The sequence below is a fragment of the Equus przewalskii genome, chromosome 7, assembly GCF_037783145.1.
Source record: "Equus przewalskii isolate Varuska chromosome 7, EquPr2, whole genome shotgun sequence".
Classification (NCBI taxonomy): domain Eukaryota; kingdom Metazoa; phylum Chordata; class Mammalia; order Perissodactyla; family Equidae; genus Equus; species Equus przewalskii.
The window spans coordinates 25,277,595-25,290,553 of record NC_091837.1 but is presented as its reverse complement, the minus strand read 5'-3'; positions in this window follow the sequence as shown (position 1 = coordinate 25,290,553).

Below are 12,959 nucleotides of genomic sequence, written 5' to 3'. Positions count from 1 at the left end.
GTTCTCTCTTCTGCGTTTGTCCAGCACGGTTTTGCCCTCTGTATTTCTAACCTCACTGTGTCCCCTTGTTTTATGTGTGTCCCTTGCATATGGTGTGTAGTTGAATTTTGTTTTTTGAATCAGCATTAAACATCTTTGTGCCGTTTAACCAATTTGTGTCTATTTTCACAGCTGATACACTCTGTGTTCCTTCTCTCATCCGGTTGTGTGTTCTAGGTCGTCTTTGCGATTTCCATTATTCAATGCTCTTTATGTATAGATAGTATTTTCTTCTTTTTCCCTCTGGTGATGTGAACGAAGTAACGTGGTTTTAGTTACACTAGCATTAGCCTTTAAATAAAAAATATTCAGGTCTCTCTATAATTATCAAGGTCAGGAATGAAATGGTGTCTATGTAAAATGAGACAAATAATGCTAAGCTATTTTCCACTTTCTGCGGCCAATCCCGGTTTTTGTGTGTATGTAAACTGTGATTTTGGAGTATTGTTTCTGTTTTTAAACATTAAAGATTTTCTTTCAATAATAATTTTTGACGGATTTGATTTTTTTGGCAGTCTCACTTTCTCCAGTTACTAAGATACTGTCATTCGTTTCCACCAGCATCCTCTCTCTGTTTCCACCTCTTTTCCTTCTGTGTGCGGGCGTCCGTACTTCCTTCTATCTTCTATGTTGTCTCTTGGTTGATTTCTCCAATACACAGTTTTGAACAGCCAGTGTGGGTTTCCTTTCCATATGAATTCCCCCTTTTCTTACTCAGATCCCTTTTTATTTTTTCATCTTGGTCTGTCGTCTTACTTTCTTCTCCTCTCAAAAAGACCGCGGTCTTGGGGCTGGCCCCGTGGCCGAGTGGTTAAGTTCGCGCGCTCCGCTGCAGGCAGCCCAGTGTTTCGTTGGTTCGAATCCTGGGTGTGGACATGCCATTGCTCGTCAGACCACGCTGAGGCAGCGTCCCACATGCCACAACTAGAAGAACCCACAACGAAGAATATACAACTATGTACTGGGGGGCTTTGGGGAGAAAAAGGAAAAAATAAAATCTTTAAAAAAAAAAAAAGAAAGGAAAAAGACCGCGGTCTTGTGGGCTATGCTGCCATCTGGACGTTATTCCACAGGCCAGCGGCTCCGAATGCCTGTCTAGTCCCCAAGGCCAGGACTGCACACGGGTTTTTCGGTCTCAGATGAAATGAGACAGAGAAGAAGGCGTGAGGCTTTGCTCTAGTTTGTCGTACCCGTTGGGGGTGGAATTCGTTTCCTACGGTTTCTCTTTGTTCAGTGGTGGCGATGGCAGGCCCTGCTGACCTCTCTTTTTGTTACATTTTTATCTTGCAAAAGTAAGTGTTCGTAAAAGTTGCTAACTCTTTTGTGGTCCCTATATTTAAAAAACAAAAGACTATGCCCAAGTCTGGAACTAGTACTTTTGCAGGAAAAGAGGCAAGTCGGAGACCTGAGACAAGAAGACAGTTCAGAGCCTACAGAAATCGTCCAGGTGGGAAGTGATGCAGGCCTGGCCCCCACCGTGATGGGGGAACAGAAAAGAAAGAACAGATTCCATTCAGAAGATGTTAATTCTGCCTTCTTAACAAGAGTCAGTGACCCACTAACCAGGACTCTGGAAAGGAGGAAAGAGAGGCAGCAGTGGCCACAATTTCCCAGCCTGGGTCACAAGGCGGCTGTGGCGCCACGATCTGAACTCGTTGCGGGTCGGAGCACTGGAGGTGCCTGTGGGGCAGGTTGACTCTGAGGAAGCTGCAGGGCACCCGGATGCCCTGCGTGCCAGGCGGGGAGCAGACCTGGCCCCCATGAAGGTGTGGAGGAGGCGCCCTGGTGGTGCTGTGATGAGGGCTCCAGATGAGAAGTCCCAGGACTGAGGCTCTGCGGCCGTCCGCCTGCAGTCACCGCGGAAGGCGCCCGACTGAGGGCCGGCTGCTAGAACAGAACGCCCCCCGGAGCCTGGGGGGCTTAACCCACAGACATCTATTTCTCACAGACCTGCAGTCTGGGACGTGCAAGATCCAGGTGCGGGCAGATTCGACGTCCGGTGAGAGCCCGCCTCCTGGCTCACAGATGGTCGCCTTCTCGCCGTGTCCTCACGTGGTGGAGAGCAAGCGAGCTCTGGTCTCTCCTCCTCTTCCTATGAGGGCATGAACCCCGTCAGGGGCCCCACCCCCATGACTGCAACTAAATCTGCTCACCTCCCAAGGCCCCACCTCCTAACACCATCACACTGGGGGGGAGGGTTCAACATACGGGTTTTGGGGGGACACGAACATTCAGTCCATAATGGCTCCCTTTCCACCAGGAGAAATCCCTTCTTTGACAATCCCGTGGCACCCGGTCTGTGAGGGGTGCGTCCCATAGTCAGTGTCATCCGCAGGTCCAACTTTCTGACCTCCTCCTGCTCTGACACCTGGAGGCCGTCGCCCACCGCGGGAAGCTAAGTCCACTGCGATCTTCAGTGGCCCTCGGATATACCGTCCCCCCCGGGGTTCCTGGACTTGTGAATTAAATACCTGAATTTTGCTCAAGGTCCTTAGATCCCAAACTACCCAGATGTCCATCCATGACTGAATGGGTGAGCAAACTGTGGTCCATCCACACAGCAGAATATGATTCAGCCACAAAGAGGAACGAAATACTGACGCCTGCTCCAATGTGGATGGACCTTGAAAACGTGATGCTGAGTGGGAGAAGCCAGACACAAAAGGCCACCTGCCATAGACTCTATTTATATGAAACATCCAGAATAAGTAAATCCAGAGACACAGAAGGTAGAGGGATGGTTCCCAAAGGATGGGGGCGGGGAGTATGAAGTGACTGCTTAATGGGTTCGGGATTTTCTTCTGGGGTGATGAGAATGTTCTGGAATTAGATGGAGGTGCTGGTCGCACAACATTGTGAATACACTGCCACTGAACTTTTTGCATGAAAATGGTTAATTTTATGTTATGTAAATTTTATTTCAATAAAGAAATTTAAATAAAGGAGAAATGTTAAAGCAGAAAAGAAAGGATCCTTGGATGGCAGATTAGCTCAAAGCAAAGCAGACATTGTCCATCTACCCGAGTGATTTCAAGTGCCTGACGCGTCCTTTCACTCCCTCATTTGTCCTCTATTTCAGGAGACCCCACCTCGTGTCAGACTCTGTCCCGGGCATCGGGATAAAACCGTGAACACACGCTTCTCCTCCTGGAGGTGACGGTCTAGTTGCAAAGACAGACAATAAACAATAACGCGGACCTGCGAAATGTAGTCAGGTAGTAACGAGTGCTCTGGGAAAAAAAGAAAAGCTGGCATGGTGGGTTTGTGAGTGAAGAGGACAGGGCATGTTTGAGGCAGGGCGGCCAGTGCAGGCTTCTCTCAGGAGGTGACGTTTGAGCAGAGCCCTCATTCGAGCGAAGGAGCAAGGCACGCATGCATCTGGGGAAAGAATTTTTCAGGCAGAGGGAAGAGCAAGTGCAAAGGCCCTGAGCCGGAAGGAAGCTGATGTGCTCAGAGCCAGCAAGGCAGCCGGCGCGGCTGGAGCAGAGTGAGAGGGAAGGTGCTAGGAGACGGAGTTCAAAGAGGGTGGAGTCCACACCACCCAGTGGAAAGTCTGGATTTTGTTCCAAGCTTCCCCGGAAGCTGGTGAAGGGGTTTTGAGGAGGAGAATAGCACAACTGACTCATGTTTTGCACAGCCCCAGAGCCGCGTGCGGGTGCCCAGGTTAAGAAGAGGAGAGGAAGCGAGGGGGAGGGGACCTGATAGGAGGCTGCTGGGCCCCCCAGGGGAGCACACCCTGGGATGGCAGCTGTCTGCTCCGGGCATCCTCCTGCTGTTTCCAGCATGCCTTGCTCACTCCCAGCGGCTCAAACCCATTCTGGAAAAGGCAACACATAACTGAATAAACACCCACTCCACAGCGACGAGGCTGGCAGCAGGCACGGGTCGTCCTGCACGCTGCCAACCCCTTCACCGTTTGATGGACCCCCAGGGACCCCACCTCAGAATAATGTTTTTAAATGTGTACATAAAATACATAGGTTTGCGAAGATAACCAATTGTACTAAAACAGTTATCATGATATCAAACAGGCTTATGACACTGTGATCACACGTGCTTCTTTTTTTTTTTAAGTTACTTTTTGGTGAGGAAGATTGGCCCTGAGCTAACATCTGTTGCCAATCTCCCTCTTTTTTTTCTTCTTCTTCTCCCCAAAGCCCCAGTACATGACTGTATATACATCCTAGTTGTAAGTCCTTCTAGTTCTTCTGTGTGGGACGCTGCCACAGCATGGCTTGAAGAGCGGTGCTAGGTCCACGCCCGGGATCTGAACTGGCAAACCCTGGGCCGCCGAAGCAGAGCACGGGAACTTAACCACTCAGCCACCAGGCCAGCCTGCACATGCTTCTTTATAGATGCATTAAATAAGGCAATCTAGCTGCAGTCTGGAACCTCCGTAACTTTGGAGAAATGACCGGTAAAGATGACACTCACAGACAGCTGCAACAGCTGTAACACGACAGGCAAACACCTCTGAGTTTTACAGGGAATAAAGGCACAGCTCCTGTTAATTATGGTGGTTTGCAAGAGAAGGAAATTTGTAGCAGGGGGAAATGCAGTAGCAGCTGGTGAAAACAGCAATAAAGGATGTTTCCCCTGTCCACGTTCTCGGACCCCAGGTTACGAGCCCCCGTGTGAGGGACCAAGTCTTGGGGCTCCAGACGGCGGAGGGGCGGAGGCCCAGGTGAGGCTCCCTGTGGGCCAGACCCCCCGTGGAAGCTTCAAAGGTCAGCCCACAGCCTCAGAGTCGCCCCGATCTTGTCTCCAGCGTCTGTGGCTCTGCCCGCCGGCCCCTTCAGTCTCTGCCTCCCCCCGTGCTGCCCTCCTGGTCCTGGGGGTGGACAGCCATCTTCCTCTCCTGTTGGGCATTTTCAGGCTGGAGTGGAAAAGCGAGCGGGTCAGGAGCTGTGTGTGCCCCGCTCCCTCTCATCCTGAGACCTGAGGACCCAGCAGGTAAAGGGGTCTGATGGCAGCATCGTGGACTTCCCAGGTGCAAGTCGGCTCTGGAGGGCCCTCGGTCCTCATTCATGGCTCTTGAAGTTGCAAAATAATGGTGACAGTAACTAATAATAATGATGGCTGGGTACTCGACAAATGTTACCGCCTGGAATTCTCACAGCTCTCTGAGGCGGGGCTACTGTCCCCACTCGGCAGGTGTGGTAACTGAGGGGCCCCAGGTCACATCGCCAGTAAGAAGTGGGGCCTGGTGTGAAAGGCGGGCCTGTCTGATACCAAAGCTCGCGTTCTCTGCTCCTGTCCCCCGCAGCTTTCTCATTCTGTCCGCTGTGGTTTTGCTTTCTGGACCTGCTCCAGGGTCTCTGAGGCCACCAAGCCCATCCAGGAGCTTGGACAGTGGCCAGCTGCCCGTCCCTCACTCAGAGGAATGAGCTAGTGCTCCTAACCGGGTCCCCTCCCTGCCTGAACTCATCGTCCTGTCCAGGTGCCATGGTCGAAGCCAGACGCCATGAACTCTGGGCTGGAGCGTGGCCCTCTTGGGCCCACATCCTGCCTGGACTCTGGATCGCTCCTGGGGTCCAAAGGAGCCAGACCTGGAGTTGAAGAGGCCAGGGGCTGACACGAAAGACAAGGTCCTCGCTACCTAAGCTCGCGTGGCCTGCCCACCTTCTGGGTGGCACGCGTGGTGATCGTCGCAGGAACATGTTCACCAACGTACTGAGCCCTCATCAAATCAGGCCCCACTCGACCACCTGTTATTATCTTCGTTAAAATTGAGGTGAAAGCCACATAACATAAGTTGACCATTTTAACAGCAAAATTCACTGGCATTTAGTCCATTCACAACGTTGTGCAACCACCACCTGTATCTAGTTCCGGAACATTCTCATCACCCCAAAGGAAACCCTGTACCCATTAGCAGTCACTCCCCATCTCCCCTCCCCGCAGCCCTTGGCAACCACGGATCTGCCCTCTGTCTCTCCGGATTTGCCTTTTCTGGACATTTCCTATAAATGGAATCACACAGTACGTGGCCTTTTGTGTCTGGCTCCTTTCACTCAGCATCATGTTTTCAAGGTCCATCCGTGTTGTAGCAGGCGTCAGTGCTCCGTTCTTTCTGTGGTGAAGGATATTTCACCGCATGGATATTCCGCGCTTTGTTCATCCACTGAAGGACACCCGGGTTGTCCCCAGCCTTCGGTTATTGTGAACATAACGTGTACGTGTGCGTGTTTTCGGTTCTTTTGGGCGCACCTAGGAGTGGAATCGCTGGGTCAGAGGCTAATTCCATGTCCTCCTCTTACTCTTTGTCCGCGTGACCTACAGTCATCTTCTCGCTCATGTTTCCAAGAGCCACCAAGCGAGGCAAAAACCCTGTAAAAGAGGCTGCAAAGTGAGGCAGCAAATGTGAACAAAAACGTCGGATTTCATAAACTTGGTGCAACCGATGTTAGAAAACGGCCCGATTCCCGCTTGAAGCCGCTGGCGAAGAAGGCTCTGTCAGGGAGGCCGGCTGGTCATCGAAAAAGAGAAAATTGATAAGGATGACGATGCTCTGGTGGTCTCAGTGGTTCCGCAGGAGTGGCTCCCGGGGACATGGATGTCATCCTGGGCACTTCACGGAAAGGATCCACTTTGTGGTCTTGCTGTGAAAGTCACCGAGGGGAAGGACATTTTTTAATGCTTCTACCTGGTTTTGCCAGAAAAATCAGGGGGCCAAAGCTTTTGTCCCAGAGCTGACGTGACAGTCCCATCACCGTCAACACTTTGCCTGTGATTCTGGGTCACCTGGGAAGAGCACCCAGGGTCTCAGCTTCTCCGCCTGCAAAGATGACGCCTTTCAGAGTCGAGGATTCTAACGTCACACGTCCGGGACATGGGACCACCAATTCAGATTTCCAGCAGAATGAGGGTGTTAGCCCCCTTATTCCTAATTTGGGAATAAAGGCAGGATAGAAGGCCAGCTCTCAGAGGCCAGTCCTAGCGAGACCAAGCGATGTGGTAGGGAAATTGTGACATCCCTGCCGGTCACTCCGGAAAGCCAGCTAAGGATGGGGGCGGGGGCCGAGGTGGGGCCTGTTAAAAGGGAGACGGTTCCCTAAACCCGCTCTCTGCCCCTCTAGTTTTCCACATCAGTGGGGCCTTATGTTCTGCTCTCGGAAACACTCCAGAACCCTCCCGAGCTCGGTCGCCGAGTCACGAGGCCGGCCTGCTTTCACTTGCCCGCCAGTGAGACCCAGCTGCACACGTGTGCCCTCCTCTCTCCTCCTCAGGTGCCTTCGCTGCGGAGTCAATAGCTCGGCCCGCAGTAGCCCTACTTTGTCGTTGAGAAAGGCCGGCCTGCTATGGGGTCTTTATTCGCTGCTTCGCCAAGAAACCTTTGAAAAGAGAACTGGAAAGAATTTGTTGGCGGGAAAGCGGCTGGGGGCAGAGTCGTAGTAAATAGCTGAGCCCCCTCTCCTCCAGCCCCCCCTCCCTTCTTCATTCCTTCAGCATTAAATATATAAAAGCACCACAGAGAGGGTGTTTCTGAGCGATCTTTCTCAGTTATGGGCCCGGGGCCAGTTTTTCCCTATAAATTAATGCGCTGTAATGTGCAACACGAAAGGAACACGGGTGCAGCTGCTGTGCTCTCCGGTTCTCCTAGGCAGCGTTTGTAATTTAAAATTTTATTAAGGGTTTGAGCAAATTCTTGGTTAATAAGGGCTAGAAACCAGCAGGAACGACTCAAACCACAGGCAAAATGGCATTTCGGCAGCTGGGACACTGGAAAAGAAAGTGGACGCCGGGTTCTCGATCCTGTTATCTTTCCTTCGATTTTTTTAAAAAATAGAAACTACAGATGCTCAAAAAGATGTGGAGACCAATATAACAAAAGCCACACAGCTTCCACCGTTTGAGGAACGGAAATATCTGTAAACAAAACGATGGGAGCCCTGGCGCCCCACCAGAGTTACGAGTTCCACTGAAGCTGGTGTTAGTTGCCCCTCTGCGTTTCTTTTTTTTTTTTTTTTTAAAGATTTTATTTTTTCCTTTTTCTCCCCAAAGCCCCCTGGTACATAGTTGTGTATTCTTTGTTGTGGGTTCCTCTAGTTGTGGCATGTGGGACGCTGCCTCAGCGTGGTCTGACGAGCAGTGCCATGTCCACGCCCAGGATTCGAACCGACGAAACACTGGGCCGCCTGCAGCGGAGCGCGCGAACTTAACCACTCGGCCACGGGGCCAGCCCCCCCTCTGCGTTTCTTTAAACGCGTCCACACACGTCCGGACAGCTCCCGAAACATTAAGTTGTGCCTGTCTTTAACCTGTGTATGTATCTTACTGCGTCTGTTCTTCTGTGACTTCCTTCCTTGACGCAGCGTGACTTATGTGAGTCCACCCACCTGGACGCACGTTATGCTCGTTCGTTCATTTTCTGTCCTGGGGGGCGACTGTTCTCATTTACGCTTGCATTCCAGCACCTAGAACCTGACACGACAGGTAGGAGGTTCTCGATTGTGTTTACCGATGGAATGAGCAGATTTAACGCATCTTAGAAAACTTGGCCCCTGGCAACACTAGTGTGTGGACTAGGCTTTCTGGGCATTACCTTCTTCAGGCCTCACAAGATGTTAACGTCCCCATCGTACAGCTGGTGACACTGAGGCTTCTAGAAGTGCAGTGACATACCTGAAATCTTGAGGATAAGAAGGGATCGAGCAGAGATGCTGAAACCGAGGGCTTTTTCCCTCAGAGCCACATTCTTGGCCATCGAGACGCATCACTTCCCACCTCCCCGGGTGAGGACGCTGTGGAGGGGCTATTTTTTAAATGCAGTGAAGGAGAACAGTGAGGCAAGCGTGGGTTAAGGATGTAGTTTAGACGAGGGTAAAGAAAGTTCCTTGCTCCTCGGAAAGAAGAATGAAGGAACCACAGGTTCTGGTGTGAGGCAGAGACGCGGACTCATCGTTATCAGTCTGCACGTACCCGACACACACACACACACACACACACACACACAAAAGGAACGGAAATCTGTTAGGAAAAACCATAAAATATATCCCAAGGAACCACAAAGGAACGCCTTTCTGATGACTCACCTTCGGACATCAACATCGTGACTCCTGTGTTAGTTTCCTAGGACCGAAACCACAGCCGTGTGACTTAAACAACGGGCAGGTCTTGCCTCGAAGTTCTGGAGGTTAGAAGTCCAAGACCAAGGTGTTGGCAGCCACGCTCCCTCTGAAGGCCCCAGGGAGGACGTGCTCCAGGCCCCCCGCCGGGCATTTGGAGGTTCCTCGGCAGCATCACTCCGGTCTCCACACGGCCGTCTTCCTGCGCGCGTCTGTGTCCATATTTCCTCCTTTTCTAAGGACACCAGTCATATTGCATCAGGGCCTCCCCGCTCCAGTGTGACCTCATCTTAACTAATCACAATTGTAAAGACCCTACTTCCAAATCGGGTCACGTTCTTGGTGCCGAGGGTCGGGACTGCACCATAGGAATTTGGACTGGACACAGTTCAACCACACACTCCCCTTCACGACAGAATGACATAGTGTCAGCTTTGAAGCTTTAGTCCAGCTTATCCTTGTTGAGTGCTGGTGGGCAATAGAAAGGGGTCTGTATTTATTGCTTGCAATTCTTCTTTACCCGGGCCCCTGTTCCCAAGTGCTATTTTCTATTCTCTTCCCCTGTAATGTGCATGCACACACACGCCTACCCGTGCACCACGCACACACGCATATATACCCACAAGCACGCATGCATACACATACCCTCACACACACACGCATTCCCTCATGAAGGTTGAATTTCCGAGGAGCTACACATAGGGTTAAATTGACGGGAAATAAAGAATAACTTGGAAAAACTGACTTTGGATTTCAACCAATACCCCAGTGTTTGAAAAATAGTCTGAGGGTTTCAGGGAGCCCAGAGCCGGGCCGGCTCCCCAGCCCTGCGGGGCCCCCGAGGCTCGGGGCCTTTCGGTTTTGCTCCGAGTGTCTCACACAAGAGCCCAGTGTGGGTGGCTGGGGCGTCTGGGCAGAGACACAGACGGTATTCTTTTGGGCTCCTCCTCCTGCTGGCAGCCACGGCTCCCACGGCCCCCTAAAAAGCCAGGCTTTAGGTCAAAAGCAGAGGTGTGACTGACGGACCGGAGTGGCAAAGATGCTCCATTTCCCTCAAAAAATGCCACATTGTTTCTGCACCCCCGTGAGGCCATGAGATGCCGGCCAGCGACTTTCCATGTCCGGGCTGTATGAGGACCCGTGACCACCATTCAAGTCAGGAAAGGGGCCCCCGGCGAGCGTTTGAAGAGATGGAGGAACGGGTCTGACTTTTTCTCCCTTCAAAAGTTTGCTTCAGCTGAGAACATTCCTTTTTAACTCGTGTTCTTCTAGTTGGTGAAACAAGTTGGGGTTTTCGGCAATGATCAACTCCAGCTTTTAAGGATCTAAACTTCCAGAGATTAGGGACTAGACGTGAATTTTTTTTTCCCATGTGTTCCTCATAATTTTTTTTTGACCAGGTGGAGAAAAATCACTGGTGCCTGAGCTCCCCCTTGTCACGGATTGAATCGTGATTAATCATTGTTCTTGTTTGTCTAACTGCTTTCCTGGCTCCTTACCGTCTATTTATAGCTTTGACGCAAACTTCTCGCTCCAGCCTCCATAGCCTAGACTTCTCCACCCAGGTGGCCACGGAGTCGCCAAGTGTGAATTAGACTCGTCACCTTCTTTCTCAAGAATTGTCTTACTCCTGGAGTCTCAGGCCCCCCGTCCTGTGCTGGACGTGGCTCCCTCTGTCATGTCCTGCCTCCAATTCATTGTCAAGTGGTGATTATGGTACTGCCTGAGTATTGCTGGACTCTGGCCCTCCTTCCCATCACCACCCTCTGATTCAGGCTCTGCTCTTCTCTCAACCACAGCTGCCGTGTTAGATGGAGCTCAATGATGGAATAGCGATCTCAAAATCTAAATGGCGGGGGCTGGCCCGGAGGCCGAGTGGTTACGTTGGCGTGCTCTACTTCGGCGGCCCAGGGTTTCACCAGTTTGAATCCTGGGCGCAGACATGGCACCACTCAACAAGCCATGCTGAGGCAGCATCCCACATAGCACAACCAGAGGCACTCACAACCAGAATATACAACTATGTACTGGGGGGCTTTGGGGAGAAGAAGAAGGAAGAAAAAAGAAGATTGGCAACAGATGTTAGCTCAGGTGTCAATCTTTAAAAAAAAAAAAGAAATCTAAGTGGCTTCAGCAGTGAAACTGTCCTCCATCTATGATGGCGCAGCGTGGTCTTTGCCATGGTGATCGAGGCGCCCAGACTCCTTCCGTACTGTGGCTCCATCCCGGCATTCTCCTGGATCTTCCATGTCCAACTGGGAGAGCAGAAAGGGCTGGAACTTCTCTTGGGAGGTTTGAGGGGTGGGTCCTGGAAGCAGCCGCATCATTCTCACTCACAGTCCATTGGCCAGAACTAGTCACATGACCCCACCTGAGGCAAGGGGTGCTGGGAAATGTAGTCTGGAGGGGTTGGGGAATTTAGGGGCTGCTAGCTGTCTCTGTCACTGAGCCCTCAAATTCACCCTCTGCTCCACAGGGTGACTCACAGAAGATGCTGGGATGGACAGGACACACTTCCACCTGGGGTCCTTCAGTGCTCTCTTATCACTTGCTGGACACTGACCACCTTCTTAAAATGGCACCAAAGTCCTTGCCGACTCACTTCCTACCTCTCTGGTTTACGTCGCAGGGACATCCCTCATAACTGTCCCCCTACCCCCACCCTCGTGAGGGTCTCTCAGCCTCTCTTCCCTCACAGCAGAGTCTGGCCGCCTCTGTCCTAGCCCCCAGCACTCAGCCCAGCTCCAGGTGATCCTCACTGCTCCGCCCGCGCTCACTCCTGGCGCCCCCTCCCATCTCACTCGCTGTCTTCAGGGCCTCATCTTGGAAGCTGACTGTGATCCCGGTTCTCACTCTAGACCCAGAGCTCCTGCAAGGCGAGGATGATGTTTCCTTCTCCTGTGCGTCCCCTCCCGGTGCCTGGCACCCAGAAATGCTCAATAAGCGTTGATGGAGGGGACGGAGGCCAAGACAGGGAACAGCCACGTGCGTGTGCCAGCAGGGGACACACGAGCCAGCGTTGCTGAGATGACAAGACAAACTGATCACCAGAGCCCGCACTGGGTCCAGCGTCGTCTTCCGGGCCCCCAGCTCCACTGCAGGCTCCAGGAGGTTGGGACGCCCCCTCTCCTTGAGTCTCTGTGAGATTCAGCTTGCCTTTATTTCTAAGTGTGAGATGGAAGGGCTAGTTGTCGGCTGAGAAAACCAGTGGTTTCTGCTTTCACGTCGAGGGGCTGGGGTGCCCAGACTGGGAGACGCGGGGGTTTGCTGATGGGGTCTGGGATCTCCCTTCCTCCCTCACGTTAAGAACCCAACTCACACACACAAAAGAAACCCATGCACGAGAAACCACTGGCTTGGCTTGTCTCCCCGAAATCTTGTGGCCTGCAGCCTTTGGAATTGGGTCTATTTATTCGTTTAAATTGGATTCTGGCATCTGCTTGTGTTTGTTCTCCTCATAAAGACCTTTTTATTTGGGTCCTGGAGAGCCGTTTACTGCTTAGCACGTGTGGCATGAAGACACGACTGGACCGGAGGCTCCACGCTTACTCTCCAGGGACCACAGGTTGGAGGGGCGCCAGGACGGGGCTCTGCCCCCACAGGGCACCTCTTCCTCCAGGCCAGTGGGAGGGCCTCCATCCAGATAAGAACGGCTGTTTCCAAAGAGGGGTGGCCTCGAGCTCCAAACGCAAGGAGGTTAGAGATTAAAAATGGAGCAACTTCCTCTCACCCATCTCCAGGAAGAGGCAAAGTCTTAGATGCCAACTTGGAGAGAGCTGGAGTGTGGAAATAAAATGTGCTTAAAAAAAAAGAGAGCATTCCTAAGCTCCATTTTTGTTTTGTTTTCTAATC